The sequence below is a fragment of the Acinonyx jubatus genome, chromosome B3 (assembly GCF_027475565.1).
Source record: "Acinonyx jubatus isolate Ajub_Pintada_27869175 chromosome B3, VMU_Ajub_asm_v1.0, whole genome shotgun sequence".
Lineage (NCBI taxonomy): Eukaryota > Metazoa > Chordata > Mammalia > Carnivora > Felidae > Acinonyx > Acinonyx jubatus.
The window spans coordinates 6,595,854-6,613,642 of record NC_069386.1 but is presented as its reverse complement, the minus strand read 5'-3'; the positions used below and the strand labels follow the sequence as shown (position 1 = coordinate 6,613,642).

Below are 17,789 nucleotides of genomic sequence, written 5' to 3'. Positions count from 1 at the left end.
AGTGTTGTATATAGTGCTATTGTGTGCATGCTCTCATTCTCCGAGGAGAGCGAGGTGATGAAGAGTTGAGCAGACCCGGCTTTAAATTCCCCCTCTGCTGATTATGAGCTGCGTGCCCTTAGACGAATGACTTAGCCTTTCAGAGATTTGATTTGTGGATTAGCCATGAAGCTAACGAGCTTTCGGAACCCTCATCTGCCAAGGTTCTGTACCTCATTTCCTACAATGTTTAGAATTGTATCATTGCAATTTACATGTAATTTGCAACTGTGTAATTACAGAAGAGGGCCCCCAATTTTATAACCTTCTGGGCCTCGAAAACCTGGGTTGATCCCTAAGAAAGGTGGTACCGTATGGCGTGGTTATAAAAATTGAACAAGGTAATGTGTTTAACGACTGAAAATAGCGTGTGGCACATAGAAAGTCCTGACTTGTAGATAGTAGCTACTTCTTTGGAACATACGAAAATAGAACTTGCTTGCTTCTTCGTTGCGGGGGGAGGGGAGGCCTGTGTGGCTTAGTTGGTTACGCCTCCGACTTCAGCTCAAGTCATGATCTCGGTTCATGTGTTTGAGCCCCTTATTGGGCTGTGTGCTGAGAGCACAGAGCCCGCTTGGGATCCTCTGTCCCCCTCTCTCTCTGCCCCTTCCCCTGCTCATGCTTGCTCTCTCTCTCAAAAATAAACACCAAGAACTGGCTTTCTTCCTTTTCTTCCTTCATACATGTAACCACTTCAAGAAACTTAATTTACAAAAACCAAATTTTAGAAACTAAAGCAGAGGCTGATCATTCTAGTTGTAAGTTGACTCACTGACGTTACTTCCTTTGTTTTTTTGAGTAATCTCTATGCCCAGTGGAGGGCTTGAATTCAGGACCCCGAGATCAAGGCATGCGTCCCTTGTGCTGCGTCAGCCAGGCACCCCTCTGGCTTGACATTTTTAGTTGATGTCTGAAAAGCAGGGATCCGTCCGCTGGCCAACCAAACATAGTCACTGAGACACAGGAAGTGCTTGGAAATCCTGAGAGGACGTCCCTGCGGAGAACAGAGGAATAAACACGCCTGGTACCCTGTGCTGCTAAACTTCATTGCCAAAGCTGGAAGAGGAGGGCGGTGGGTGGCCACACCCTCCCAAACCTAGATGACAGAACTCTGCCTTGTTTTTGTTTTTTGTAAACATCCAGATGACTTCCTTCTCTTTCTTTCATTAAAAAAAAAATTTTTTTTTTAAGACAGTAATGAAGGAAAGAACCAAAGCAGGTAGGCGTCCCTCTCGGCAAAGCCCCTGGTGATAACACAAGACCATGATGAGGAGGTTGAGACCAGGTAAATAAAGCCAGCGGTAAACAACAGTAAAAGGAGCAGTGGCTAGTGGAATGTGGGAGGGAGAGGATCCAAGACGGGGGCAGCCAGGCAGTGAGTCAGCCTGGAGGCTTGGCTGTCCCTCCTCCGGCGGCCCCTTGGGGAGGCAGGGCCCAGACCAGGGACGCGCCTGATAAGCCCGGTCAGAATCCAAAGGCCCCAGAATCCCCTCCTGGATCTGGTGTTCTCTCTCCCTCCGTGACTGTGGCTCCGTCCTCCACATCCAGCCACCCCTTGCTTGTGATTCCAGCCTCTTGTACCCTAAAACAGAGCCTGTGTAAAGGACCCATCTCTTTCAACCAGGGGCGTTTCACACCTGGCACCCGGTGGCTTGTGTGGCCACCTCCTCACATGCCTACATGACCTTGGCTGCACCCGCATTTTCTAGACCAAACGGATCCCCCCCAAGTAATGATTCTAAGCCCTGGCAATTCTGGGTAACGGTGGCGAGGGCACCGATGCCTTAGACTTGCACGGTGTTCTCCCTTGTGTGACTTTGACAGTCGTGTAAATTCTTCCCTCGGTGCCATAAAATGGGGGGAGTGATAGCCACGTGGCCCGCCTTACTTGAGGGTCGTGAGGAGGAAGTGAGCTGCTGTGTGGGAAAGTGCCTTGCAAAAGGGAAGGTATGTAAGAAAGCCAGATCGTGGTAATAAACTTAGGAAATTTCCAGTCCCAGCCTGATGTGGCACATTCTCTTTCCGTGTCCTGCAGCGACCTGGAAATGCTGCCTGGGCCCTTTCCCCAACCCCAGGGGTCTGTCTGTACGTCCCAGGCCGGTGCTCAGAGAGGTCTCCTCAGTGCCAGCTTGGACAGTGCCTGGGCCTTGTGAGCATGTCTCACTGACTGCCCTCTCCCTGGGACCGATCTCCTCCACGTCTCCAACTTCCTGTTGATATCCAGCCCAGGACAGGAGCCACCAGGACAGGAGGCAAGTCCCTGATGGCCGAGCATCCTCCGGGAAAGTGAGAATCCCATCTCCTCAAGTGTGGCAGGAGAAGTTCTATTGTTGAAAAGTTTGGGAAATTCTGCTGACCCAGATTCAACCTTCTCTTTCCCTTCCCTTCCCTGCCCATCAAGGAGATAAACAGTAACCTGCGGGGTCGGGACAACACAGTGACTAAGGGAGTAGTTGGGGGGGGTTAGTTTGCCCCTCCAATCACCCTCTGTTTTGGGGATGTTTTAAAGGCAATTTTCAAATACATGGAAGTAAAGTAAATAGTAAAATAAACCCTTCGGCTCACCTCCAACAATTATCGATAATTAAGAACATGAAGGGGGGCGCCTGGGTGGCTCAGTCAATTAAGCGTCCGACTTCAGCTCAGGTCATGATCTCACAGTTCGTGGGTTCGAGCACCGCGTCGGGCTCTGTGCTGACAGCTCAGAGCCTGGAGCCTGCTTCGGATTCCGTGTCTCCCTCTCTTGCTCGCACTCTGTCTCTTTCTCTCCCCAAAATAAATAAATAAATAAAAACATGAAGGGGGAGAGATTTAAGGACGAATTCCACGGCCCAAATTCCAGTCTGACCACCAATTAGTGCTGAGACGCTGGGCAAGTTCGATCTTTCTAAGCCTGTTCCCTCACGCATTAAGTGGGAATGATAACTGGGAATAATCACCTTGATAACTCCTCGTTCTTGAGGCGTAAATGAAATAGTAAATGAGATAGGGTAGCCCTAAGGCACTAGCTGAACGTCCCCAACAAGGAACGTGCTCGGTCATTAGTGATAATCATTGCCAGAGACCATGTGCTAGAGGCTAGGAGTGTGGGCGGGGGCAGGCCGCCCCAAGATGGGCCACTTTGGCAGGAACTTTACTTTGAGTCAAAAGCAATCAAAACCGCCCAGGTTTAGGAAAAGCTCTTCACCTCCCCCACAAAGGCCTGCTTGTACCAGGAAGAGGGCTATTAACAGAAATTCCTGTTTACCCAAGAAACATGTCTGTGTAATAGGGCAACCTTTGTTTAGCAAACAACTTCTCTCACCTTCCTGCTAATGCTCTTCCTCCCCCAGACCCCCACCCCTCTCCTTAGCTCAAATAAGCATCATGTTGCCTGCCTTTGGAATTTACGTGTCCCTGTGGATTCGCCCTATGTGTGCTATGAAATTTGATTTTCTCCTGTTAATCTGTCTCCTATCAATTTGATTCTTAGTCCAGCTAGAAGGACCTCAAAGGGCAGAGAAAATTCTTCCTCCCCAACAGGGTTCTGGGGCCAGACTGCCTGTGTTTGAATCCCAGCTCTCAGTTGCTAGCTGTGTGACCTTGGATAAGTTGCTGGCCCTCTCTGCGCCCCAGTATGTTAACAGCATTACCTACCTCCTGGGTGTTTTCTTAGGCACGTGCAAGTATAGCATAGGGAACAGCATTTGGCCCATGGTAAGGGCTCCATAAAGGTTGGCTTTGGCACTGTTTACACAACCTGTTGAACTTCACTTATTTCGGCATTTTGTACATTCCACTCACACCTATACGCATCCTCTTTCAGAAATGGAATCTCAGAGTAATCTTTGGGAAAGTCTAGAAGAAGGAAAGAAGGAAAGTCTCAGGAGTCTCCCTTCCACTGGACCATGCCACTGAGGCCCCTGCCATTTTCCTAGCAGAAATATCAGACCCGCGGGCCTAAGAGTTACATGTTCTGATTTTCTTGCTCTTTATGTGGGTCACAGATTTTTCACAGGGCATTCAGAAATGCTTTTAGGTTAAGTTGACACAACCTTGAAAAGCTGGAGTCATAAACCAGGAGAGGCTTCACAGAGTTCCCTGTCCCCCAATAGCTGAACAAAAAGAATCTCATTTCTTGAAACCTTTAAAATGCTGCCTGACCCTTCAAAGAGCCCCGTCACCTGGAAACCCTGGAGTAGCATCCGGGGACGAGTCCGTTTCGTTATTCTCCCCTCATGGAGCAGGCACTCACCAGGTATCCCGCGGGTGCCAGGCCCAGGATGAGGGGACGGGGGGGCCCACTTTTCTCTGGGGGGAGGGACCCTCAGCTGGTCACTTACCACATCTGGGCTTTCTTTTTTTGATAGGGTACACCCAGATGATATCCAGAGTCCCTTGCAAACATTGCCTTTTGTGATTATGTAATTCTACTTTTTTAATGTTTATTTATTTTTGAGAGAGAGATGTGCACAGGGGGAGGGCAGAGAGAGAGAGGGAGACACAAAATCTGAAACAGGCTCCAGGCTCCGAGCTGTCAGCACAGAGCCCGACGCGGGGCTCGAACTCACGGACCGCGAGATCGTGACCTGAGCCGAAGTTGGACGCTCAACCGACTGAGCCACCCAGGCACCACTGTAACTCTATTTTTGACGTGAAATGCTACTATTCGAACGATCTGATTCTTTTGCCCAAACAAAGGGGGAGTGGGAGAGAGAAACTGGGGGGCCTGTGGCTTCTGGAGATGGGGGTTCACCTCTCAGCCCACATCTGCCCACACCACCTCCTGCATCCAGATATTTACAGAGGTGGAAACCACAGTTTTTTCGCAGCTTTCAGAGGGTGTGGCCAGCTCATCCCATCTGACCCCCTGTTTTGTTTATTAGGGGGGGAAAAAACCAAAAAACCCTACTACCAGCGTCACAGACAGGCCGAACCCATGACCTCAGGGAAGGCAGTGACCTGGGCTTGTGCCAAGAGGAAATCGCAGCGGCCTGAGGAGGGCTGGGCCTTCTGCTGATCCCGCAGACAGAATACCACAAACTGGCAGGAGGAGACCCTCTGAGCCCATGTCCTGACCTCTTCACCCCACTGCCTGTTTCTACAATCGTGCTCCCACGGACTCCTCGCAGGGAAATGACTTTCTTTACTCTCAGTTGGATTAATTAAAGGATGCAGTTGGGACGCCTGGGTGGCTCAGTCAATTGAGTGTCCACCTCTTGGTTTCAGCTCAGGTCACGATCTCACGATTGGTGGGATCAAGCCCCAAATCGGGCTCTGCACTGACAGCACAGAGCCTGCTTGGGACTCTCTCTCCCTCTCCCTCTGCCCCTCCCCCAATCACACGTTTTCTCTCTTTTTCTCTCAAAATAAGGAAATAAACATTAAAAAAAAAAACAAAAAAACGAGTTTAGAGGCACCTGGGTGGCTCAGTTGGTTAAACATCCAGCTTCAGCTCAGGTTGTGATCTCAGAGTTTGTGAGTTTGAGCCCCGCATCGGGCTCTGTGCTGTCAGGGCAGAGCACATTTCAGATCTCTCTCTCTCTGCCCCTCCCCCACTTGTGCATGTGCGTGTGCACTTTCAAACTTAAAAAAAATGAAAATAAATAGATAAATAAATAAAAACAAGCTGTTAAGAAGGGCAGTTGTCACTCTGGAAAGAAAGCTGACCAGGGGTGGTAGGTTGAATCATGGTCCCCATTATCCACCATCCCTTCCAATAAGAGGAAAATTGGTCCCTGCCGTGAGATGTGTGGCACCTCCCTGAGGACAGACCCTTTCCCACCCCCTTGGCATGGCCGGCCATGTGATTCAGTATGCCCTGCGACATGAAGGCGGAAACAGCCGAGGCGGCTCTGAGCAGAAGCTTTAAGAGCCATTGCACATTTCCTCCAGAGGTCTTACCCTTTCCTTCTGCGTTGAGAATACGGGGTTCCAGACAGCGGCTCCTCCTTCAACCCGGGTCCTGGACTGGGGAGTCGCACCTGCAGCCACCAACATTTAATGGGACTGAGAAAGGGGCCACGCTTGTTCTGCACCACTGAGATTTGGGAATCGTTTCCTACTGCGTCGTGACCTCACAGAGGCTAATCCAGCAGTGTTGCCCAAGATGGCGTCATTGCATCCCTATTTTTCTCTCCTGCCTATTCAGGTTAAAATCTGAACACTGACGATACCAAAATAAAAAAGCTTTTGCGCGGCAAAGGAAAACTATCAACACGATGAAAACGCAACCAACCAAATGGGAGAAGATATTGACAGATGATATACCCTATGAAGGGTTAACATGTGTGTTGATGTTATTAATATGTTATTAATATATATCAATGTTAATGTTATTAATATATAATTATATTTATATTACTATGTATAACCAAAATAGATAAATAACTTCTACAACTCAGCACCAAAAACACAAATAATCTGACTAAAACCACAGGCAGAGGACCTGAATAGACATTTTCCCAAAGAAAACATAGAGGTCACCAACAGACACATGAAAAGATGCTCAACATGAGGGAAATGCAAGTCAAAACCACAGCGATGTCCCCTCACACCTGTCAGAATGGCTAAAATTAAAAAAAAGACAAGGAACAAGTGTTAGCAAGAATGTGGAGACAGAGGAACCCTCATGTACTATCGGTGGGAATGCAAACTGGTGCAGCCACTGTGGAAAACAGTATGGAGGTGCCTCAGAAAGTAGAAAATAGAATTCCCCTACGATCCAGTAATGACATACTACTAAATTTGCCCAAAGAATGCGAAAACACTAACTCAAAAGGATATATGCACGCCTATTTTACTGCAGCATTATTCACAATAGCCAAGATATGGAAATAACCCAAGTGTCCGCTGATAGATGAGTGGGTAAAGAAGATGTGGTGTGTGCATAATGGAATATTACTCGGCCATAAAAAAGAAGATCTTGCCATTTGCAACAACATGGATAGACCTAGAGAGTATAACGCTCAATGAAATAAGTCAGAGAAAGGCAAATACCATGGGATTTAACTTATACGTGGAACCTAAAAAAAACAAATAAGAAGGAAATAAGTAGGGAAGGGAACGAAGAAAAAGAAAGAAAGAAAGAAACCTAAAAAAACAAAACAAGGAAGGAGGGAAGGGAACAGAGAAAGGAAGGAAGGAAGAAAGAGAAGGAAAGAAGAAAAAAAGAAAAGGAGAGAGACCCATAAATACAGAGACTCTGGCAACTGGTGGTTGCCAGAGGGGAGGGGCTGTGGAATGGGCAAAACAGAAGGGGATTTGAACAGAAAAAATTTAACCCCCCCCCCTAAAAAAAATCTCTGAGTCCCCATTCCATCATTATCTCACCCCTGGTTGGACAGCACTGGTCATAGGAGAGCATCAGGACTTGTGCAAAACCAACTCTAACCAGTGTTCAAATCAACAGTAGCTAAACCTCAGGAAACCGCCAGACGTCGATTCAAAACGGTGAGTCATGTGAAGGCAGCACTGTTTCCCACTCCGCAGGATTCTCTGCTCTCTTGGGATATAAACAACACAAAATGTGGTCGTTCTGTTTCCCATCTTCCCGACTGCAGTGGCCCTGGGCTGGCCGCCCCCAGACCAGCCACAATGGCATATTGGTTATTTTGAATTTAAGTTACTTAAGGAACAGTCCGTGCGGGAACAACACCCTGACTCCCCTTCACCTCCAGATGAAAGAAACAATCTCCCGTGTGAAAGGTACTTCGCTCCACAAGGAGGTAGACAAATGTCTGTACCATCAGAGAAGGGGAATGCAGAGCTGAAGTCCACATACACAGACCTTTTTACTTTTACTAATTTACCATCCCAGGCCAAATTCTGTTTAGAATTCCATTTTTGTTTTTTAAGAGAGAGAAAGGGAGAGAGAGAATCCCAATTAGGCCCCATGCCGTCAGCACAGAGCCTGATGCAGGGCTCGATCTCACGAACCATGAGATCGTGGCCTGAGCCGAAATGAAGAGCCAGATGCTTAACCAACCAGGCCACCCAGGCGCCCCTAGAGTTCCTTATTAATTGAAGCTTCTAAACATAAGGGGTTTGGAGTTGTTGCTTTGTTCGTTTTTACCCTGTCGATTTCTCACAGGGTGTTGTTTCTCTAGAAAGTATAAAAGCTGTTTTCCTTGGAAGCCCCTGGTTGGCTCTGTCCAGAGCATGCAACTCTTGACCTTGGGGTTGTGAGTTCAAGCCCCATATTGGGCCTTGACCTTACTTTAAAAAAAGAAAAGAGTGGGGGCACCCGGGTGGCTCAGTCGGTGAAGCATCCGACTCTTGGTTTCAGCTCAGGTCATGATCTCTCAGTTCATGAGTTCAAGCCCTGACTCAGGCTCTGCACTGACAGTGGCTGGCTCTATCTCTGTCTCTCTCAAAATAAAAATAAACATTTAAAAAAAAAAAAAAAAAAGGCTGGGGCGCCTGGGTGGCTTGGTCAGTTAAGCGTCCGACTTCAGCTCAGGTCACGATCTCGCAGTCCGTGAGTTCGAGGCCCGCGTCAGGCTCTGTGCTGACAGCTCAGAGCCTGGGGCCTGTTTCAGATTCTGTGTCTCCCTCTCTCTCTGCCCCTCCCCTGTTCATGCTCTGTCTCTCTCTGTCTCAAAAATAAATAAACGTTAAAAAAAAAAATTTTTTTTTAAAAAAAGGCTGCCCGCCTTGATCATCTCTTTGGGTCTCAGTTTCGTCATTGTGTCCACGGTGCTTAAGTTTTATGTGTCAATTTAGCTAGGCCGTAGTACCCCCTTATTTAATCAAACATGAACCGAGGTGTGGCCGTGAAGGTGCTTTGTGGACGCGCTGACTTCCAGTAAAGGATAGGATCCCTGAGTCTTGTGCGTGAGCCTCAAATGGTTGAACGCCGTAAGAGCGAAAACTGAGGTTTTCTGGGAAGGGAAATTCTGCAGCACCACTTTCTGCCCAGATTCCCAGCCGGCCCTACAGTTTTCATACTTAGCAACCTGGTCCTTAAAATAAATCTCTCCCTCTCTTTCCCATTCCTCCCCCTCTAGAACCAATCCAGGTTTTGCTGTAATCCTGGGAGGTGACCTGTTCTCACTGTCTGTGGGGCTTCTGGGACTGGGGCCCCTGGTCTCAGCAGGTACTATTCACACTGGGGGAGATGAGGGGGTCTTTGAGATGGGGGTGCTCCTCCTGACCAGCTCTGCACAGAGTGAGCTGGGGAGCCCCTCCCCCTCTTCCCTGCCCCCCCCACCCCTGCATTGCCCCCACAGCAAGCAGGCCATCCTTTGCTGACTTCTTTTCCCCTTTAAATCTGTCCTTCAGTGTAACTTCAGCAGCATAAAAGCAAGTCTCTTGATCAAAGATTTATCGGCAGCCTTTATCCTTTTGGAGATGACCTATCCTTGCAGTCTCCGTTCTTTTTTTCTGTCTTTCCCGCCCTGCCCCACCCCCGATTCCCTCTCTTCCTCACTCTTTCTTCACATTTTCTCTCATTCACACAAAAGTGAGGACAATCAACATAGTGGGACAGAGAAGCTGAGTGCCCTGGGAGGTAATTATAAAGGGCAAGGGCAAAGGGGTGCCTGGGTGGCTCAGTCGCTTAGGCATCTGACTTCAGCTCAGGTCATGATCTCGGGGTTTGTCTGTCTCCCTCGCTCTCTGCCCCTCCCCCGCTAGTGCTCTCTGTCTCAAAAATGAATACGCATTAAAAAAAAGGGGCGGGGGGGGGGGCACCTGGGTAGCTCAGTCGGTTAAGTGTCCGACTTCAGCTCAGGTCATGATCTCGCAGTCTGAGTTTGAGCCCCGCATGGGGCTCTGTACTGACAGCTCAGAGCCTGGAGCCTGTTTCAGATTCTGGGTCTCCCTCTCTCTCTGACCCTCCCCCGTTCATACTCTCTCTGTCTCAAAAATAAATGAATGTAAAAAAAAAAAAAAAAAGAAAGAAAGAAAGAAAGAAAGAAAGAAAGAAAGAAAGAAAGAAAAGAACAAAGGCAGGAAACAAGCCAGCCCCGTGGCTTGGAAGGACAGGGACAGGCACAAGTGTAGGAGACACTCCAGAGACCCAGTGGGCAGAACCCGGGGCCTGGCAGTGTCTGAGAGCCTGGTCGGCTGGTGAAGCCATTTACTGACACAGGAGACAAAGGATACGAAGAGAGCTGGTGAAGGGGTCGTGTGGCACAGTGGTTTCTGATAAGAGTACACGTTTGGTTCTCACAGGTTCTGGCATCTAGCTCCTAAAACCCTTGGAATTTCCTAAGAAATGAGAGCAATCAAGTTTCCCTTTGTTATTCATGGCAAGAGGCTTTCCATCACAGAAGTTTATGTTAATGAGTGACTTATGGAAAGCCCCTGGGGTTCGGAAGGCTGGTAGCCAAGTTCAAACCTAAAGAAGGAGAGTTCAAACTTTGAGCCCCACTTGCCCACCTCTGGGGAAGGGAGAAGGGATGGTGACTGAGTTGAGTCACCTACGGCCAACGATTTAATCGAGTGCCTATGTAACGAAGCCTCCACAAAGACCCTCCAAAAGGATGGGTTAGTGAACAAGAACGTATCCAAGAGACAGGAGGGTGGTGAGGTCCGAACTCCACAGGGACAGACGCCCAGACACCTCACCTGTGTATCTCTGCAGCTGGCTGTTCCTTTATCCTTTGTGATAAACCGGTGATCCAGCAAATACGCTTTTTCCCTGAGTTCTGTGAGCCACACTAGGAAGAGGTCGTGGGAGGTGTCCCTTGAGGAAGGGGTCGTGGGAACCTCCGATTTAAACCGAAGGGTCAGGGGACGCCTGGGTGGCTCGGTCAGTTAAGCGTCCGACTTCAGCTCAGGTCACGATCGCACGGTCCGTGGGTTCGAGCCCCGCGTCGGGCTCTGGGCTGACAGCTCAGAGCCTGGAGCCTGTTTCAGATTCTGTGTCTCCCTCTCTCTGACCCTCCCCCGTTCATGCTCTGTCTCTCTGTCTCAAAAATAAATAAACGTTAAAAAAAAATTAAAAATAAATAAAAATAAAAATAAACCGAAGGGTCAGAATCACGGGTAACAATCTGGACCTGTGACCGGCGATTGGTGTTTGGGGAGGGGCCAGTCTCTTGGGACTGAGTCCCTAATCTGTGGGATCTGATGCCATCTCGGGTTACACAGTGTCGGAACTGAGTTAATTGTGGGATATCCGGCTGGTGTCGCAGAATTGTTCAGGGTGGGGTCCCCTCACCCCCACAGACACACACACATCGTGTGTCCGGAGTTAATGGTGGAGTAGTGACACTAGAGGAGCCACACAAGAGTGTTTTTTCCTTACAGGTGGAGAAAGTGATTGCAGTTAAGATTTTTTTTTCCTTTTTAATTTATCGATTGATAGTGATCTCTATGCCCAAAGTGGGGCTCAAACTCCCAACCTCGAGATCAAAAGTCACCTGCTATACCGACTGAGCCAGCCAGGTGCCCCGATTGTGGTTAAGATTTTAAGGTGTCTGGGGCGCCTGGGTGCCTCAGTCGGTTAAGCATCCAACTCTTGGTTTAGGCTCAGGGCACGATCTCATGGTTCGTGAGTTCCAGCGCTGCATGGGGCTCTGTGCTGACATTGCGGAGCCTGCTTGGGATTCTCCCTCTCTCTCTCTCTCCCTCTCCCTGCCTCTGCCCTGCTCCTGCTCTCTTTCTCTCAAAATAAATAAATAAACTTTTTAAAGATAATAATAATACAAAACATTAAAAAAAAGATTTTAAGTTAACTGTGAGACACCTGTGTGAATGGAGCAGGTGCAAGGAAGTCTGGGGCTGAAGCTCAGGAGAGTTGTGCAGAAGGTATGTGTGGACACAAAATACAGGACAGGGAGGGAGAGGTATAGCTGTGGGGGTGGATGTGATCGGCCAGAGAAGAAGTCTCTTGAGTGACAGGAGGCCTCGGGGCTGGCTGCTGGGGACATTCTGGGCACTGAGAAGACCAGCAAATTAAGAGGTACCAGGAAAGAGGAAAAATAAGGGACAGGAGAGGCAGCCCATGTGGAAGTTCCAGGGAAGGAGAAGAAAGGAAACAGAGTGGAAAAAATAGAAGAAAATGTCCATAAGCTGAAGAAAGGCCTGAATCTTCAGACTGAAACAAACCCCAAACCCAGTAAAACCCCTAGACACAGTCTGATGATATTATAGCTCTCTAAGGATAGAGAAAAACATGCTAAAAGTTTCTGGAGAGAGAAAATCAGGTCACCTGCAAGATAAATATCCAACTAGGCTTAAACTTCTCATCCACAGTATCGGATTCTAGAATATAATTGAAACAATGCCGTCTAAAGTCTCAGGAAATGTTGTTTCGACCCTGGAATTGTATGCCCAGCCGAAAGATCGAATAAAAAATTTTTCAGATGCAGAAGAACCCAACATGGACTCCACACATGATTTTTCTGGGAAAAAAAAAAATCCAGGGACATACTGCAGCAAAATGAAAGGGGAATTTAGGAGAAGGAAACTGAAATCAATGGAGGAAGACAATATGGGGGGGGGGGGGGAGCGGGAATCCCAGAGTGGCAGCTGTCCAGAGACCCGTAAATTAGTGGTTCAACTGGAGCAGGAAGTCAACGAGTCACATGAAGACTGCTTTCAGGGAGAAAGTGGATTCAAATCAACGGTGAGTATTAATCAGAGTATGATCTTCATTCTCCACCTCAATAAGAAAAGGGGGGCCAATGAAAGAAAAACTCTAGGAAAAACAAAAGAAAGTCAGGACCCACATATGAAGCAAGCTACCTTTTTTCCTTAAGTTTATTTTGAAAGAGAGAGAGAGCGCGTGCGCACATGCACAGGAAGTGGGGTTGGGGGGAGGGAAGGGGGGGAAGAGAGAATGAAAATTCCAAGCAGACTCCTCGACCTCAACACAGAGCCCAACACGTGGGGCTCGATTCCACAAACCATTAGATCGTGACCTGATCCAAAATCGAGAGTCAGACACTTAACTGAGCCACCCAGGGGCCCCTCTATGTATGTATATATGTATGTATGTAAGATCTATGTTCGACCTGGGGCCTGAACTCACAACCCTGAGATCAGGAGCTGCATGCTCCTCCAACTGAGCCATCCAGGTGCCCCAGACTTTTTACTTTTTAAATTAAGGTATAATGTACGTGAAGGAAAATGCTCAGACCTTACAAGGGCAACTTAGTTGGTTTTGACAAATGTGAACACTTAGTTAACATCATTCACTTACACCGCCATCGAGAGGAGAAACATTTCTATCACCCGAGGAAATTCCCTCGCGTCTCCTCCCCGTGGAGCCTCTCCACCCAAAAGCAACCACTGATCCAACACAAGCTAATACCGAGAACTAGACAGAGCATCATAAGCAAGAGTCCATTTGATCTTGATTCTTAGGACATCTCTTTCAAGCAACACACGTGTAGTGGAAAGAAGTCCATGGACTTCTTGAGGGATCCGATAACAATTCTTTGTCCTAAAATTATAAATGATACTTCTGGTATTTATTTCCTGGAGTTGCTATAACAAAATTGCCATAAGCTTGGTGACTTAAGAGAAATTTCTTCTCTCCCAGTCCTGGAGGCCAGAAATCTGAAATCAAGGTGTTGGCAAGGCCATGCTTCCTCCAAAGACTCATCTTTCTTTGCCTCTTCCAGCTTCTGGTGCCTTCAGGCATAATTTGGCATAAGTCATCACCTGGGAGGCCACCAGGTTGCTCATCTGAGACAGTGGAAAAGCCAAGAGAGACGAGCTAAGAGTCAAAGCAACGCATTCAGGCAAAGTGCTTGTGGCTGTGTGCCTCCAATCTCCGTCTCCATGGCCATGTTGCTTTCTCCTCCTCCTCTGTGTCTGCTCTGTGGGTCCTTAAAAGGACACCTGTCATTAGAAACAGTGCTCGCCCAGAAAATCCAGGATGATTTCATCTCAAGATCCTTAGCTTAATTATATCTCTAAAGCTCCTTTTTCCAAATAAGGTCACATTTACAGGTTTCACACATGAATATATTTGGGGGGAGGGCCACCATTCAGCCCGCTATAATGGGTTCTCATTTTTTTTTAAGTTTATTTATTTTGAGAGAGAGAGAGAGAGAGAGAGAGAGAGAGAGGACAAGCAGGGGAAGCACAGAGAGAAGAAGAGACAGCATCCCAAGCAGTCTCCGTGCCATCAGCACAGAGCCTAACACGGGGTCGAACTCACAAACTGTGAGATCATGACCTGAGCCGAAATGAGGAGTCAAATGCTTACCCGACTGAGCCACCCAGGCACCCCTGGTTTTCAATTTTTAAAGCCAACATCTGGACTGGTGTTGCCATTAGAAATAAAATGTGAACAGTGTATGTAATTTTAAATGTTCTAGTGGCCACATTACAAAAGTAAAAAGAAAGAGGGGATATTAGGGACTGAATGCTGGTGTCTCCCAAAATTCACATGTTGAAGCTTCAACCCTCAGTATAGCTTGGAGATGGGCCTCTAGGAAGTAATTAGGTTGAATGAGGTTATAAGGGTAGGACTCTAATTCGACAGGATTGATCCCTTATGAGAGGAGAAGACACCAGTGCACTATTGATGAGAATGTAAATTGTGCAGCCACTGTGAAAACCAGTGGGGAAGAGTCTCAACAATTTTAAAATAGAGCTACCCTATGATCCAGCAATTCCATTTCTGAGTATTTATCCAAAGGAAATGAAATCAGTATCTCAAAGAGATACCCACACCCCCATGGTCACTGCAGCATTATTCACAATAGCCAAGACGTGGAAACAACCTAAACGTTTGTCAACGGATGAATGGATAAAGATGTGTTGTGTATACACAATGGAATATTATTCAGCCATAAGGGAAAAAAAGGACATCCATGAGGCGCCCGGGTGGCTCAGTCAGTTGGGCATCTGACTCTTGGTTTTGGATCAGGTCATGATCTCACAGTTTGTGAGTTCGAGCCCTGCATCAGGCTCTGCACTGACAGCATGGAGCCTGCTTGACATTCTTCCTCCCTCTCTCTCTGCCCCTCCCCTGCTTGAGCTCACGCTCTTTCTCTCAAAATAAATAAACTTAAAAAAAATTAAAAATGGATCAAAATCCTGGGGTGCCTGGGTGGCTCAGTCGGTTAAGCGGCCGACTTCGGCTCAGGTCATGATCTCGCGGTCTGTGAGTTCGAGCCCCGCGTCGGGCTCTGTGCTGACAGCTCAGAGCCTGGAGCCTGTTTCAGATTCTGTGTCTCCCTCTCTCTGACCCTCCCCCATTCATGCTCTGCCTCTCTCTGTCTCAAAAATAAATAAACGTTAAAAAAAATAAATAAAAATGGATCAAAATCTAAACATAAGAGCTAAAATGATAAAACTCTTTAGAAGAAAACAGTAGTAAATTTTTGTGAACTTGGATTAAACAATGGTTTCTCATGTATGACAAAGCACAAGCAACAAAAGAAAAAACAGAAATTGGGCTTTATCAAAACCAGAAACTTTTGTACTTCAAAAGACACTAACAAAAAAGTGACGCCTGGCTGGCTCAGTCGGTGGAGCGTGTGACTCGATCTCGAGGTTGTGAGTTTGAGCCCCACATTGAGTGTGGTAATTAATTAAAAATAAAATAGTTCTTAAAGTGAAAAACCTCACTGAATGGGAGAAAATACTTGCAAATCGCATGCCTGATAGCAGTCTAATATCCAAAATATAAAGAACTCTTTTTTTTCTTTCTTTTTTTTTTTTTTTTTAAGTAGGCTCCAAGCCCATCATGGAGCCCAACGCAGGGCTCAAATTCACAACCCTGAGATCAAGACCTGAGCTGAGATAGAGTAGGAGGCTCAGGGGCACCTGGGTGGCTCAGTCGGTTAAGCGTCCAACTTTGACTCAGGTCACGATCTCCCAGTTCATGGGTTCGAGCGCCGCGTCGGACTCTGTGCTGACAGCTCAGAGCCTGGAGCCTGCTTTGGATTCTGTGCGTCTCCCTCTCTCTCTCTGCCCCTCTCCCACTTGTGCTCTTTCTCTCTCTCAAAAATAAGTAGACATGGGGGGGGGGATGCGCAACCGACCGAGCCACCCAGATGCCCCAGAATATAAAGAATGCTTATAACTCAACAACAAAAAGACAACCAACTGGCATATGGGCAAAGGATTTGAATCAGTTGATATTTCTCCAAAGAAGACCTCCACATGGCCAACAGGCACACGAAAAGATGTTCAACGTCACCAGCCATTGGAGAACTACAAACCCAAACCGCAGTGAGATGCCACTTTGCACCAACTAGGGTGGCTATCACCAAAAAGACGGACAATAAAAAGTGTTCGCAAGGATGTGAAGAAATTGGAACTCTCAGACATTGGAATGTGGGCAAATAAAATGGTGCAACAACCACTTTGGAAAACAGTCTGGAAGTTCCCCAAAAGCTTAAGCATAGAGTTATTATATGACCTAGCAAATCTACTCCTAAGGTCATACCCAAGAGAAATGAAAACATACGTTCATACAAAAACGTGCATGCTGATGTGCACGACAGCATTACTCCTAATAGCCAAAAAATGGAAACAACCCAGATGTCCCTTGACTAATGAATGGATAAACAAAGTACTATATCCACACAATGGAATACTATTCACCAACAAAAAGAAATAAAGTAATAATATGTGCTACGACACGCACAAGCCTTGAAAATAAATGAAAGAAGCCAGCCCCAAAAGGCCACATATTGTATGGTTCCATTCGTATGAAATGTCCAGAATCAGAAACCCATGGAAACAGAAGATAAATAGTTTCCAGGAGCTGAAAGGAGGCGGGAACAGAGTGCTGCTCTTGGGTACAGGGATTCTTTTGGGGGTGACCCAGCAGAGGCTCTGTACCCAGCAGAGGAGGTAATGGGATGGGCGCCTGGGTGGCTCGGTCAGTTAAACTTCCGACTTCGGCTCAGGTCATGATCTCATGGTTCATGGATTCCAGCCCCGTGTTGGGCTCTGTGCTGACAGCTCAGAGGCTGGAGCCTGCTTCGGATTATCTCTCTATCTCCCCCACTCTCTCTCTTCCCTGATCATACCCTGCGTCTCTTTCTCTCTCAAAAATAAACAGTAAAAAAAAACAAAAAAACAAAAAAACAATGGGGGTGGGTGCCTGTCTGGTTCTGTTGGTGAAGCATACGTTTGTGGATCTCGGGGCTGTGAGTTCAAGCCCCACGCTGGGTGTAGAGGAAAAAAAAGAAGGCGATGGGTTCTACTGATGTAGAAGGCGGGGTGGAGTTGAGGATTTAATGAGGGATTGCGTCTCCACTGACCTTTCTAAGTGCAAGGGAGTCCCCCTGGGGCGGACACCATCCCAGCCACGCTCTGCTGCCCAAAGGGCTCTTTGACGGCCAGGAATCCTTTCCTTGGCCCCTGCAGTGGGTCCCCTTGCCAGTGACGGACGACACCGAGGCGGCGTCGGAAAAAGACATGCTTCCAAGTGCTGGGCAAAATGTCTCTGCGGTCTCGGTGAATAGATTCTTTTGCCATTTTCCCAGTAAGTGACTCACTCTGCTGGAGGCGACTCCGGGGGCACTTCCTGGACACCCACTCACCTGGAAAAACTGAGGTGGCTCCTGACCATAAGCGCGTCTCCCGCTGCCTGTAGCGGAGACAACACGCTCATTGTAGGGGGAAGTGGGTCCTTATCCCCCACTCCTTCCCCACTCGCACCCGATCCCCTCGGTGCCAGAGCCGGGACAGAGAGCTGGCCCGGGAACTGGAGAACCGGCCAGGACAGAGGCCCAGCGGAGAATCGTAATGAAGCCCAGACGTCCCCGGGGCTGCCGGAGCTCACCCGCAGGGACAGAGCTTCCCCGGCCTTTCCTGGTGGCGGAAATGCCCACAGCACGAGACTGGGC

At 47.8% G+C, this 17,789-nt stretch overlaps 1 long non-coding RNA gene across 1 annotated transcript; it reads right to left on the bottom strand.

Annotated features, from left to right (window-relative positions):
* Positions 1-694: 694 nt before the first annotated feature.
* On the bottom strand, positions 695-4,469 carry LOC128315858 (uncharacterized). The gene is made up of 2 exons (XR_008298967.1): positions 3,676-4,469; positions 695-1,033 (listed from the first exon to the last, which is right to left on the bottom strand). It is a non-coding gene; the product is annotated as an uncharacterized LOC128315858 (long non-coding RNA).
* Positions 4,470-17,789: the final 13,320 nt, after the last annotated feature.